The following is a 15,088-nucleotide window of genomic DNA, read 5'->3' as shown; positions in this document are numbered from 1 at the left end:
GCAGAAGATTATCACCTAAACAGTTTTGATATTGGGTTTTATCTTCCTGAAACAAGCAGACTATGGTTGAAAGAGTCTGTTGCCATTTACCGTGAGACTGTGGACTTACTCATATCTCTAGCATCTCTCATTTGTTTTTAGCTTCATGTTTAGTTAGTAACAGTGGAATCTGTGTGCCAACATGTTTTTAGCAAATACTGTCCAGATCTGCCAGCGATTTCAGCTGCTCATGGCCATGTAGAAATACATAGTAGGAAACGTAATGAAAAGGAACAGAGATTTCAACCTTCAGAGAGGTTTCATAGGTTAGAGTTCAACTTCAACTGTGAATTTCAATTTTCTGCACCTTTTCTTTTCTCTCTTATAGTATTCACGCCTAAAGAAATGATCCTGGAAAAGAAGTCATTCTGGATTATCTTTTTCATCAGACAGAGGGATATTTTTAATAGCCAATGGCTCATATCTTGGGATCTTTACTTCTGAAAAAGAATTCTATTTTCAATGACTAAACACGGCTCTATGCTTAAGAGACTGTCCTCCCTCAGCAGCAGCCATGCACATCAGGCCTTAGCTATGGCAAAGATCAGTTCTCAGAAGCCGGCATTCTTGCCATCCCTCATATGATATTCTGCATTTAAATTGGACCACCCAAATGGAACAGAAATGTGACCAGCAGTCATCAGTGTAGTTGAAAATATAAAGCCAAAATTGAATGGCCCACGAGGTATTTGCTGTTTATATTACCTGCTTCCTTGCAGTGTTACATGTGCATAAATAAAAGTACCAAAGAAAGCAACAGAAGGCCAGACTGAACAGCTGGAAAATGTATGACGAATCTACAGTCCACTCACCTTCTGATTTCATTCCAGTTCTTTGCACCAAACAGTTCCAGTTCTATAGCAATTCATAAGCTTATGGGAGAGTCATTATCTTGCTCTGCAACACTAACTCATTTTGGGGTGAAATAGGCAGTGAGATTGCAGGAGGTTACAAGAGTGAACAAAGGAAAGCCAATTCAATATTATTTTTATCTGACTGGGCATTTTAATGTCCCTGAGAACAAAAGAGTTCTCCTCTTCCCTTTTCTTAACTCTGACCATCAAGGAAGACTTAGAAATGGCTATTATAATTATGGCTTAGATTTCATAATTTCTTGATTCTCTGGAGTATATAGAAAATGAAAAGATAATGCTTTACCTTGAAAGACTGAAATGGAAAAACCTTCTGTTCATGGGATCTCTCTGGAATGTAGTGATTTGTGTGATTGCAATCACAGAGCCAGCTAAAATAGCATATGAACTCTCCAATGTCTTCCTTCTGTCAAAAAGAACGTTTCATTGAAACTACCTTTATTGCCTGGAATGGCTGTCTGCTTTCCAAAAAGAGTTCTAAATGGCTATTAAGCAACCAGTAACTCTGTCTAAACGTAGAGCAATTAGAACCATTTTCAAAGTTTTGAAAGACTGTTCTAACCTTGTCCCTTCCTTTGCCAAGACTTAGGTGGAATCAAGAAAATAAGCAGGTTGGAAAAGAAGACGACTGAAGATATAAGTGAGTCAGCACTATGTTGGAAAATGAAGTGTGTCTACACCTTGGGAGCAATTTTTGAATTTTTAATTATTATGATTAACTCTGGAAAATGGGATGCCATAATCACAGAACATCTCCTCCATCAAAAAAACCCCCAAACCTTCATCACATCAACCCCAACCCACATCATTATGCATCTGTGCAAGACCTATCCTTTCAAAACTATTTTTCTTTCCTCAACTTCTTATCCCCACTTTCATTCTCTGCACTATAGTCATCTTTTCCAATGTGCTCCACACATGTCCATAATATGAATAGACACTTATAAATATACATTGTGTGTGTGTGTGTGTGTGTGTGTGTGTGTTAACTTACATAGTGGCATTGTGGCATAGTTGTTGTTTTGTTTCTTATTTTTGGAAAATTTTGCTTTTAAGATCTACCTCTGTTGCTCTATGTGCATCAGATGCATTGTTCCTGATGCTGCATAGTGGTTCATGGTGTGCATTCACTATTCCCACTTTATCAATCCCCACTATGGACTCTTAGGTGTCCTCAATCTCCACACAATAAGCAACGCTTGATGAATATCTTTGTACAGTCTTTCATGGATCTGTAAGAGAGATTTTCTAAGGTATGGATCCCGGAGTAGGACTTCATGGCCATATATACATAGCTGATTTTACTGAGTACTCTAGGATCTATTCTTGCTCTTTAGGACAGCCAGGCCAGTTTGCTCTTACGCCAATAGTATACAGTTTGTCTCCTCACATTCTCATTAATATTTGATAATGCCTTTCTAACTTTTGATAATTTAATGGGAGTTAGGTAGTATCTTCCTATTTCAACAATGTTGAGATTTTTACAAAGAGGTTAGAGCATATTTTGCTTCTATGAGTATAGTTAATTTATATAAACTGTTAGGAGCATGGTGGGGCACCTGGGTAGCTCAGTGGTTGAGCATCTGCCTTTGGTTCAGGTCCTGATCCCAGAATCCTGGGATCAAGTCCCACATCAGGCTCCCGGAGCCTGCTTTTTCCTTTGCCTGTGTCTCTGTCTCTCTCTGTGTGTCTTTCATGAATAAATTCATAAAATCTTAAAAAAAATAGCTAGCATGGTGTCATTTCAAAGCTGACAACAAGGAAGAGAATCCGTATGGATGCTCATCTGAGGACGTGTTATGGACCGATGTGAATGCTCAGCTTAGTTTGCTCTGCCAGCCCTCCCAATGATTCTGTGAACTACACATACTATTTAATAAACCCCTTTATGCTTAAAATAGTTAGAAGGGGTTTTCTTATTGGCAGCTAAGAAGGGTGGTTTATATAGTAATTGGTACCATAAGTGGTGGCAAACCCTCAAGGAATAAAACGGGAATCTAGGATAGGTTATTCAGATAGGTTAAGTTTGAAAGCAGTGAGGATCTGGTTCCCATTATAATACAGGTCACTACATGATTTAATCTGTGGACTTTTATTTTTCCATATATGTTTTGGAATAGATTTGATGACAGTTTTGGATTTTTATTAAAATCATACTGAATTTATAGAATAATTTTGGGATAATTGACATTATTAAAATATTTTTGTCTATGAATGAACATGGTATGGTTCTCTACTTGGGCTTTCTTTTATGTCCTATATTAGTACTTTAAAATTTTATCCATAAAAGTTTTGGGATCTTTATTAGATTATTTCCATTTCTGGGTGATGTCCATTTCTCCTCTAGGCCAATAATAATCCTGTTTGATACATAGGAATTATGAACTACACTTTGTTAGCCATTATAACCACATTATATAATGACTATAAAATAGAAAGGGAATAGCAGAGGGAAAAAAAACACATATTTTATTATGTATAAGTATTGACTTTACAGGTTTTTGTCTTTACTATAATTCAATTAATTAACATATACTGTATTGTTAGTTTCAGAGGTAAAGGTCAGTGATTCATCAGTTTTATATAGTTCCGAGTGCTCATTACATCAAATGCCCTCTTTAATGTTCATCACCCAATTACCCCATCTCCTACCTCCTCCCCTCCAGCAACCTTCAGTTTGTTACCTATGATTAAAAGCCTCTCTTCTTTTGTCTTGTTTTATTTTTTTGCTTCCTTCTCCTATGATCCTGTTTTTTTCTTAAATTTTCTTAAATTCCACATATTCCATGAGATCATATGATAATTGTCTTTCTCTGTTTGATTTATTTCACTTAGCATAATATCCTCTAGTTCCATCCACATGGTTGCAAATGGCAAGTTTCCTTTTTTTTTTCTTTCTAATGGCTAAGTACTATTCCGTTTATATATATATATATATATCACATCTTCTTTATCCATTCTTCTGTCAATGGACATCTGGGCTCTTTCCATAGTTTGGCTATTGTGGACATTGCTGCTATAAACAATGGGGTACAGGTGCTCCTTCGGACTACTACATTTGTGTCTTTGGGGTAAATCTCTAGTAGTACAATTTCTGGGTCATATGGTAGCTCTATTTTCAACTTTTTGGGGAACCTTCACATTGTTCTCTACAGTAGCTGTACCAGCTTGCATTCCCACCAACAGTGTAAGAGGGTTCCCCTTTCTCTGCATCCTTGTCAACATTTGTTACTTCCTGACTTGTTAATCTTAGCCATTCTGACCAAGGTAAGGTTGTATTTCATTGTGGACTTTATTTGTATTTCCCTGATGCCCAGTGATGTTGAGCATTTTTTGCATGTGTCTGTTGGCCATTTATATGTCTTCTTTGGAGAGATGTCTGTTCATGTCTTCTGCCCATTTCTTGATTAGATTATTTATCCTTTGGGTATTGAATTTGATAAGTTCTTCATAGATTTTGGATACTAGCCCTTTATCTGATAAGACATTTGCAAATATCTTCTCCCATTCCATAGGTTTCCTTTTGGTTGTGTCAACTCTTTCCTTTGCTGTAAAAGCTTTTTATCTTGATCAAGTCCCAATAGTTCATTTTTACCTTTGCTTCCCTTGCCTTTGGAGACGTATCTAGTGAGAAAATGCTGCAGCTGAGATCATAGATGTTGCTGCCTGTGTTATCCTCTAGGATTTTGATGGATTTCTGTTTCACATTTAGGTCTTTCATCCATTTTGAGTTTATTTTTGTGAATGGTGTAAGAAATTATCTACTTGCATTCTTCCATGTGGCTGTGCAATTTTCCCAACACTATTTGTTGAAAAGACTAGACTGTCTTTTTTCCATTGGATCTTCTTTTCTGTTTTGTTGAAGATTAGTTGACCATAGAGTTGTAGATCCATTTCTGGGTTCTCTATTCTGTTCCATTGATTTATATGTCTGCTTTTGTGCCAGTACCATACCATCTTGATTACAGCTTTGTAATAGAGCTTGATGCTTTATAGGCTTTTTAATGCTCTTAGGGATGATGCCTGGATTTCTAACACATTTTCTAGTTGATTATTGCTAGTGTAAAGACATAGTCTAGGTTCAGGATACTTGCTATACTCTCTTATTTATTCTATCAGTTTCTCAATTGATTTGTCTCTTTTTGAAATGTAGATTGATCTTTTCAAGTAATGACTTTCCTTTCTTTCCTTCTAATCATTAAACTCATATATTTCACTGCCTTATTTCACTGACTAGGATTCTAATGCTATGTTGAACAGGATCAATGACAGAGAAAGTCAAGTCTTGTGTCCCTTCTTAAAGGGAATGAATGATAAAAGAAAGATGAACAACTGCAATCTGGCCTCTCCATTTGCCATTACCTTTCCCAAGAGCTGTCTCCCTTAGTTTTAACTACTTGTCATTGAGGTGTGCAGAGGTAGAGAAGAAGGGAAGTTGGGGAAGCCCAGGCCCTGCTCAATTGTTTGCACTTACTTTATTACTCCCCAACTCTCCTAGGTTCAAAGACCACCCTTTTGTTAATCTCACTGATCTGGGCTTCTTGTTTTCTGCCTCAAGCTTAGGCACAGAAGGTAAGAGCCATTCAGGCCTCTTTCTGTATCCATGTTACCTTCCATCTGTTGCTACTCACCCTTCCTAGGCTCTTACTTCAGCTGGAACTCACTCCAGGAACTTTCCCATTTTTTCAATATTTTTTTAGATCCATCATTTTCTTTCTCCCTTCTGTGGTATCTTCAGGATTGGGTTTAGAGTAGGGATCCAGAAATTCCTTCAAGTAACATCTTAAATTTTTGCCATCTGGGATTATTGTCTAAAAATGAAAATAATGGAGATGAAAACTTGGTTGACAATGTAATAAGGAGGTAGCACAACCTGCACAACTACCATGAAACATTATCTATAAAATACTATGAAAGTTGGCTCAAGACTAGAAAGGAGACTAGCACTGGCCCAGACCTCTGCATACCTCAAGCTAAAATAGATTTCCCTAAAATTTTGAGGTTTTAATAAAATCGAGTGTCACAATCCTGTAAGGCACATCTTGATCCTTTGTATAGAGTCAGAATAACAGGGCAAATGGTTGAAGCTGAAAAAGATGTACTCATATTCTATTTATACATCTCTAAAATCCAACTTTTAGTCTATGGGGCTAGATGTTTGAAATTGGGTAAGAGAAAATAGGAAGGTAGCAATGGGCAGATCATACATAAAGATGTCTTGAACACCAAAAACTGAGAGATATATCTCCAGGGCAAAGGAACAAATGAGATGGCATTTAGGATAAACCTAAAACAGAGCTTTAGACTGACGATCTTGGGCCTTCTCCTTCTTCTTCACATTTATTATTATTATTATTATTATTATTTTGGATTTTCTTATTTATTAGAGAGAGAGAGCATGAGCAGAGGGAGAGGGAGAAGCAGACTCCCTACAATCCCAGGACCCCGGGATCATGACCCAAGCTGAAGGTAGCTGCTTAACTGACTGAACCACCTAGGTGTCCCCCACAACATTTTCTAATATGAAATTCATACTTTTCCAGGTGAAGAATTTCTTGGAGAAATTGCATATATCCAAGATATGCAATCATCAAAAAAGTACTGACACTGGACCTGTGCATAGAAGTTAGATCTAAGTGGAGAGGAGACAAATAAAAAAGTTATATAACAAAGAAGGTTTTTTTTTTTTTAGATTTTATTTATTTATTCATGAGAGACACATAGAGAGAGGCAGAGACATAGGCAGAGGGAGAAGCAGGCTCCCCTTGGGGAACCTGGTGTGGGACTTGATCCCAGGACTCTGGGATCACACCCTGAGCTGAAGGCAGATGTTCAACCACTGAGCAACCCTAACAAAGAAGCTGCGTCCCTAACAAAGAAGCTTTTAAAATGAACACATAATTGAAGAAAGAGTTCAGTATCTCAAAGCAATTACAAATCATATTCCATTCCTCACAGAGACTGTTCCAACAGAGACTGGTGCAATTGGAGTCCCTTGCTGTATATGATCCCAGGTCCATTCTCTTTCTTGAGAGGAAGGGGAAGGAACTTCCTTGCCTAACTCTTGGTTATTAGAGTCTCATTACTTCCCAATGTCAGCCTTTCTGCTCTTTCCCGGGGTATTATGTTTTTCCCATACATGAGCCAGCCACCAGACACTTGAAAGGTTCAAGTGATGCTCACCTCCCATGTCCTCCATTAAATTCTCTTTTGGAAGTGGAAAAATTTTATACAGTAAGTATACTGTATAAAAAATATACATTTTGTGAAATTTGATTTTATATAGGCAATATATAACCATAACTGCATGGATTCAAAAATCAGAAGGATGTTTATATATTTATAGACAAATAGGTATTTTTTTCAATAGCATTTAGTTTTCTTTTTAAAAATCTTTGGTAAAAAAATAAAAAAATAAAAATAAATAAAAATAAATCTTTGGTAAAATTCACCGAAAATTTTACCATTTTAACTTTTTTTTTTTAAATTTTCCATCTGACTTTATTTTCAAATACACTTTCTTTTTTAAAAAAACCAATACACTTTCTGCAGGGATGACAAATATCAGTATTAGGAAATCCAATTATACAAAAAATACTACATCTAGTCTGGGGTAGATAGATTTATTTTTTGGTAACATACATTAAGTGGCACTAATTACACAGTAACTATAAGGTAACTAACATGAAACCACAGAACTGTAACTCTGCCACAGCTGCATGGACTTGAGCCTTTATGGATAAGCACATTTTCAAAAAACTGGATGACCATCACAGAGCTATGCCAATAAAATCTGTTAAGGAGTAAAGTTCTGAAGTAGGGACTCACCAGAGTACCTTGCAGCTGACAGATGACAGGCAGGACATGTTAGTTATAAAGTAGTTACAGCCTAATTCACAAAAGTTACCAAGCATATGGTTCAGTGGCATTAGGCACATTCCCATTTTTCTCCAATCGTCATCACTATCCATCTCCAGAACTTTTTCTTCTTTCCTAACAGAAACTCCACCCAGTAAACAATAACTCTTAACTTCCTCTTCCTCTAACTCCCAATAATCACTATTCTACTTTTTGTCCCAATGAATTTGACTACATTTGGCTCCTCACATAAGTAGAAGAATTTAGCATTCTTAAAGTGAATAAATCACATTTTATTTGTTCACTAACATCTACATTCTTGTTCTCCAAACTGATTACAAAAAGGTTTAAGTTCTAACTGGTTGAATGTAACCATGTTAACAGGGGTTTTTTCTTGGTATCAATAGGTAAATCTCTCTAAGCTTTAAATGTGCCAATACTAGAGAAAATATATTCTGGATGGAGAAATAAAACTGAAGGAGAAAGTTGAGAAAGCAGAGTTATACACCAAGGAAAGAATCACAGAAAAGACTCAACTAACAGAATTGTGTGGCTTTCAGTAGGTTGTGTAGGTTTTAATTTAGTCCATAAGTAAATGTACCAGCTGGCTTGAAACCACAGGATGGACATATTGGTCCTGAACTAGAATAGAAAGTAAGGTATCTGGCTTTGGTTTATCACATGATCTTATTTATAATCGAGAGAAAGAACACCTAGTTAGGTGTATCTTATATTTGATTCTTAGTTAGGAAACTTTCAAATGCTGCAATTGTTAAGAAATATTAAGATTATATTTCTGAGTTTTAAAAATTGGTTCACTGGCTTTTCTTTCTTTTTTTTATGAACTGGCTTTTCATAACAGATAAAGACTTCACAGTTAAAGAGTACTCCAGAATGGCCTTTTATAATTGAGCTTTGTTTAGGCAAAATTCTGAAAGGTATCATTCAGTAATCATCAATCTTTAAAGAGTCTTTGCAAGGTTTCAGGCACAGTGCTGGGCACTGGGGAAAAAGATACTACATTCAAATGATTCATGACAAAATAGTGGTAGGTGGGTAAGTGCTAGCTCCATAGATAAATAGAGATGAGGGTGAAGAAAAAAGAGCTAGGAAGAGAGAGACAGAATAAAAACCAATGTGACATATTAAGAAATCTGGGTAAAGGATGAATAAAAGTTCTTTGTACTAGTCTTACAACTTCAATTCAAAATTACTTTTTAAGGTTGCTACAAAAAGTAACAAAATAGAATGTAAAAGTGATAACTGGTTTATTTAAAAAGTCATGTTGTGGGACGTTTGGATGTCTCATCGGTTGAGCCTCTGCCTCTGGTTCAGGGCGTGATCCCAGAGTCCTGGCTTCCAGTCCTGCATCCAGCTCCCTGCAGGGAGCCTGCTTCTTCCTCTGCCTATTCTCTGCCTCTCTCTCTCAGTGTCTCTCATGAATAAATAAACTCTTCTTAAAAAAATTTATTTATTTATTTATTTATTTATGATAGTCACACAGAGATAGAGAAAGAGGCAGAGACATAGGCAGAGGGAGAAGCAGGCTCCATGCACCGGAAGCCCGACGTGGGATTCAATCCCAGGTCTCCAGGTTCGCGCCCTGGGCCAAAGGCAGGCGCTAAACCGCTGCGCCACCCAGGGATCCCCTTAAAAAAATGTAAAAAGTCGTGTTATAAAAGGGCTTTCCAACCTCATTTTTTTTAAAGTAATGAGTCTTCATCACAGTAATAGAGATTTAAAGGAAAATGGAGTTCCATAGTAATAGTTTGCAAAATACCGGCTATACTTCCCTCCCAGACAGTCTAGCATACATTTTAGCATATTCAAAGATCAGAGAAGGCCCCCAGGAAATAAAGCCAACTACTATATTCTGTTTAATACAGAATATCCCAATGTATTTGACCATAAAACTCCCTTTTTTAAAGTAACATCTACTAAAATAGAGATTTCAGAAATGCCATTGTAAGATAAGGAACCTTATCTCAATCTGTGTGCAAATTCACTTAGAAGGAGTCTACTTGTAATGCATTATATGTTCCCGAGTTTACACAGATACAGTTCTAGTTGGTTCTTAGATACCTTTGTGTGAAAGTATAGAGGTGTGGCCTTCCTTTAATTAGAAACTCTTATCCTTAATGTGGTATTTATTGAATTTCACACTGAGATAAATAGTTTTTGTTTATGCAATTTCCCAGGACTAATTGCTGAGTTTTTAGAACAGTCTTTCACTAAGCTTTAATGACTACAATTAAATGAACCACTAAGATAAAACAAATTATCAATTCAGCCACCTATTGTGAATTGGTTGATCTTGAATTACCTGACATAAACATGTAAGATGGTTAGCCTTTTGCCTGAGACTGCTAGAGGCAAGATTATCCAGGTAATTTCTCTTTGTTCCCCTGAGTCTTTCCTCAAAATTCCCAAAGAGTAGAAGGTGACTTCAGAAATAGAACATCAGGCTTTTGTCTACAACAGTAAAGAAATTCCTGTTATATGAACTTTCACTGTCTGCTTTGTTAGTAGAAAAGGTTGCAAATGAATACTTTGAGAACACTTTTTCTTTTTTTTTTTTTTTTAAAAGATTTATTTAGTTATTATTTTAGAGAGAAAGGAGGGGGAGAGAGAGAGAGTATGAGGGGCAGAGGGAGAGAGAATCTCAAGCAGACTCACTGCTGAGCACAGAGCCTACTGTGGTGCTTAACTTCACAATCCCAAGATCAAGACCTGAGCCTAAACCAAGAGTCTGTTGCTCAAATAACAGAGCCACTCAGGCTACCCAACAATTTTTCTTTCATAAAAGAAATTACCAGTAAAAAACTTGAATAAGATGTCCTACTTTTTGAGTGATAAAAAACATGTCCTGGAAGTGAATTCAGAGAATACTAAATGTGTATTCAGATGCTACTGATTAACTCCAATAGTGTTTCCTTCTACATATATATTTAGGGCAAATGCCCAATACCTGATCAAAAATAGAAATACTAATCCAGTTTTATAAGGAATAAAATGAATTGTCTCCACAATAATAATGTATATTGCTAGCAATAATGTGATATTATTAATATTATTGCTAGTAATTATAATAATGTAATTGCTAGTTGTTATATATTTTCTAACTAAAGTAGGTTTTTTTATAGGTATACATGTAAAGTCATAGAACAGAATGTGGTGATTTTTTTTTAAGATTTATTTTTTTAATATTTGAGAGAGAGAGAGCAGGAGGAAGGACAAAGGCAGAGGGAGAGAGAGAATCTCAAGCAGACTCCCCATTGAGCACAGAGCCCATCATGGGGCTGTATCCCATAACCCTGAATTTATGACCTGAAATCAAGAGTTGGATCTTGGATCTCCATTGACTGAGCTACCCAGGTGTCCCCAGAGTACAATGATTCTTAAAGAGCAAGTACCATCTACTAATGCACCAGTTCTATTTAATAAACGGACCACGTTGCTAAAAAAGTAAGTGTATTAGTGTAAAATATGGTATTATTAAGTAGATAAAAGGAAGAAAAAAGATACAATGCCAAACAGATGGAGCTTCAAAACATCAAACTGTCATATTCTTAATTCGCATATTTCTTTACAGTTCTTTACCACCATGCTCAGCACACTGTGTAAACTGTCATTTAACCATGTTCATTAACTATCTTGATTTCTTTCTTTAACCTTGTGCCTTGGATTATGTGAAATAATGAAAACTAAAAAAAACAAGGAAAGATTAAATGAAGAGAGACGAAGAAGAACCCAGCATTCCCTGTGACCGTTTTTTTATTAAAATATAAAAGGACATAATTTTATCTCTGATGGTGGATTATTATGTGGAAAAGGCTAATTACTTTTTTTTTCTTGGTTAGGCCAAAGGTAGAGAAAATGGGTTTTAATTATTTACACAAGAACTGTAAGGGTTCCGTTAATTCGGTGAAACACTTCATAATCACCTACCATTCACTCATTTAATTCAGAGATGTAGACAACAGCCATGAGCCAGCCACCAGCTTTTACAAAGTTTTGCTGAACAAATCCATGGCCATTCATTATATTTTCTATGGCTGCTAAAACAGCAGAGGGGAGCAGTTGCGACAGAGACTTGATGGTCCACAAAGCCTAAAATATTTGCAACTGGGCCCTTTATAGAAAGGGTTTGCAGACTCTTGATTTAAGCAGGACTCCTGATTTGTTATCGCTTAACAAGAGTTTTTCAGAGTCCAATTGGCATTCGTCACGGTGCTAAGACTCCAGCAACAAACATACAGCTATAGTCTCTGTCCCATAGAGTTTATATTCTAGTGGAAGAGATAATTAAACAGCAATGACACCAGCAGTATGATCAAGTCTATAATAGGGAATGTGGCAGGTGATGGGCACACAGATCAAAGGCACCACACCTGGGATGGAGAGGGGTATTTGTAGTAAGGGTGATCCTGGAAGGAAATGATATCTAAACTGAAATCTGAAGGGTAACAGTCAGTCAGGAAAATAAAACCCAGAGCTGGGGAAGGTTAGGGGACAAAGGAAGGAGTGCAAGGTAGGTTGTGAGTGTTGCAAGGAGAAAGATATATGTGGAGTCCAATGGATAAAAGAAAGTGTGGCATGAGTGAGGTCTAGTCCAGTCAGAGCAAAGGCTTCTAGCAACAGGTGGTAAAAGAAAAGCTAGAAAAGCAAGCAGAACCCAGATTATGAGTCTTATAAAGATGCCAAGGAAAATGGAAAGCCACTGAAAGATTTAAATTATGAGATACAATCATATTTGTATTTTAGAATGATCACTTAGACTTCAGTATGGATTTTGGAGGGGAGGAAGGCTAGAAATAACAATTAAGAAGCTATTGCTGATAATGCTGCTATAAACATTGAAGTTCATGTGTCCCTTCAAAATAGTGTATTTACAAATTAGTAATTTTACTAATTTGAAGGGATACATGCACCCCAATGTTTATAGCAGCATTATCAACAATAGCCAAATTATGGAAAAAGCCCAAATGTCCATTGACTGATGAATGGATAAAGATGTGGTACACACACACACATACACACACACACACAATGGAATATTAGCCATAAAAAAGAATGAAATATTGACATTTGCACCAACGTGGATAGAGCTAGAGTATTATGCTATTTGAAAGGAGTCAATCAGAGAAAGACAAATACCATGATTTCACTCATATGTGGAATTTAAGAAACAAAATAAATTATCATAGGATGAAAAAGAGAGAAGCAAAGCAAGAAACAGACTCTTTTAACTCTAGAGAGTAAACTGATTATGACCAGAGGAGAGGAGGGTAGGGAACGGGTTAAATAAATAGGTGATAGGGATTAAGGAGCACATGTGTTATGATGAGCACCACCTAATGTATGGAAGTGCTGAATCACTATATTGTACACCTGAAACTAATATTACACTGTATGTTAACTAGCTGGAATTTAAATAAACACTTTTGAAAAAAAGAAGCTGTTGTAGAGATGGAATTTCCAGTTATAGCCAAGTGAGGAGATTGGCAAATACTCTACCTGAAAAGCAACTATAAAGCTAGAAAGATGGGCAAAGAAAAAAATCATCTTTCACGTCTGAAAATTAATAAAAGCATTCAATAATCTGAGAAGCATTTATATATGAAAAGCTGCTTAACTTCCCAAGTAGGAACATGGGAATCTGTGCACTGGACTTGGGCCACCTCCCTCCCAACTCTGGCTCAGTTGACAAGGAAATTTTCCAGGGTAGGGCAGGTCACAAGGACCAGCAGCTTCTCCCAGCTTCTCCCAGACTCCCAGAAGGGGTTTGCTCAGTGTGGCTGGAGGTGGGGGGGAAGGCCAGTGGTTATTGGTAAAAGTGACAATCACAACAGTAGTTGAATAGGAAAGGCTCATAGCTCTGCTAGCCTGAGTATGTAGTCATTGTTGAGAAGGCATAGTTCTTGCTCGGCTGTGTGTATGTGCCACTTATACTGGAGAAAACCCAAAGGAGTTGTGATGCCTCGCTGACCGTGAAGCTGAGCACGTGTGCATAGGAGACACAAAAGGGCCCAGCAAAGAGTTAGAAGCCTGGGCATACTTGAAAATGGCATGAACTTTGAATATCGCCTGCTTTACCCTTGTACATATTTACCCAGCAGAGAACAGAAGCCTTGCTGGCTTGACGTGGTTGAGGACTACCTCTATCCAACCTCTGTCTAAACAAAGCAATGTAGACACAGGGGTGACTTCAAAGAAGGGTAAAAATAAAAACAAGACTATTAAAAAAAAAAACTAAAAATCATGAAGCAGAGACATCAGCAGTGACAAACCACAGAGGAGACAAGTTTCACAGATCTTGCCAGGTAAATCACTTGACAGTGAGAGAAACAAAGGAACAACAACAATCTTCGGTGGGCAGAAAAGTCAGAATCCAGGGTTGCTTGAAATGTATTATCTGAAATGTCCAGATTTCAACAAAAACTGCCAGACACAAGGAAATAGGAAGTGTGACGCAGACTCAGGAAGTAAAGGAACCAATAAAACTTGCCACATGTTACTGAGTTATGTGCTTCGCCAGGTCACATCCTCTAAGAAGCAGACCAAGAGGAAATAAGACAGGCAAGAGATTCACCAGTGGAAATGCTTATTAAGGGGAAAGGGAGCAGAAATAGATAGGAAGGGCCTTTGGGCCCCGGTCAGGTCTGAGACCTATGAAATGAGAACGGGAAAGGAAGGATTGGCTAGAGAGCCCCTGGTCTGCAATGCAGACCGACAGAGTCTCAGCTATAGAGGAGCCCAGTCCTGGGCTGTGGTAGCCACTCTCAGTGACTGCCTAGGAGTAGCCCAGGGGAAGTGTGGTCTCAGTGTGACGAACAGACGTGAAGATGCTGCTGCTCAAACAGACCATTTGGCCTTCCATGATACATCCACGCCTGCATGCCCACTCCCAGCTGCCTCTTCCTTCTGGTTGGCTCTCCTCTTCTGCTTGCATGAATAACTCAGGCCTCTCCACCTCCCCTGGCATTAGCCATCTCTGGGCATCTCTAGTCTTCTAAGAGCACGTTTACCTGATCCCTAGGGCCTCACCAGAGCCCCAAAGTCAATGAATTCTCATATAACTGTTCTTTTGTTCCAACCCTTTTGATCAAGGACCCTCTAAATCTAATTCCAGGGGTAATTCCCTCATTATTTTCTTTTAAAGGCTTTATTTTTTTTAAGTAATCTCTATACCCAGTGTGGGGCTCAAACCTACAACCCCGAAATCAAGAGTCTCAGGCTCCACCCAATGAGCCAGTCAGGTGCCTCATAATCCCCTCATTCTTAACAGTATATGCTAGCTAATTCTTATAACTCTTTTT

General features: G+C 37.5%; 1 long non-coding RNA gene across 19 annotated transcripts in view; it reads right to left on the bottom strand.

Annotated features, from left to right (window-relative positions):
* LOC144320662 (uncharacterized) overlaps window positions 1-15,088 on the bottom strand; it is a 183,828-nt gene that overhangs the window by 122,797 nt on the left and 45,943 nt on the right. For 11 of the 19 annotated variants that reach the window (XR_013386268.1, XR_013386281.1, XR_013386266.1 and 8 more), the window contains 3 exons: window positions 10,093-10,241; window positions 5,543-5,722; window positions 1,198-1,317 (listed from right to left, as the gene is read on the bottom strand). This is a non-coding gene — a long non-coding RNA (uncharacterized LOC144320662). The remainder of the gene's footprint in view (window positions 1-1,197; window positions 1,318-5,542; window positions 5,723-10,092; window positions 10,242-15,088) is intronic. The other 8 variants (XR_013386280.1, XR_013386275.1, XR_013386273.1 and 5 more) reach the window with 1 other exon arrangement.

Source organism: Canis aureus, chromosome 9 (assembly GCF_053574225.1).
Source record: "Canis aureus isolate CA01 chromosome 9, VMU_Caureus_v.1.0, whole genome shotgun sequence".
Classification (NCBI taxonomy): Eukaryota; Metazoa; Chordata; class Mammalia; order Carnivora; family Canidae; genus Canis; species Canis aureus.
Note: the sequence above shows the minus strand (reverse complement) of the source record. Positions and strands in the feature narration are given on the sequence as shown.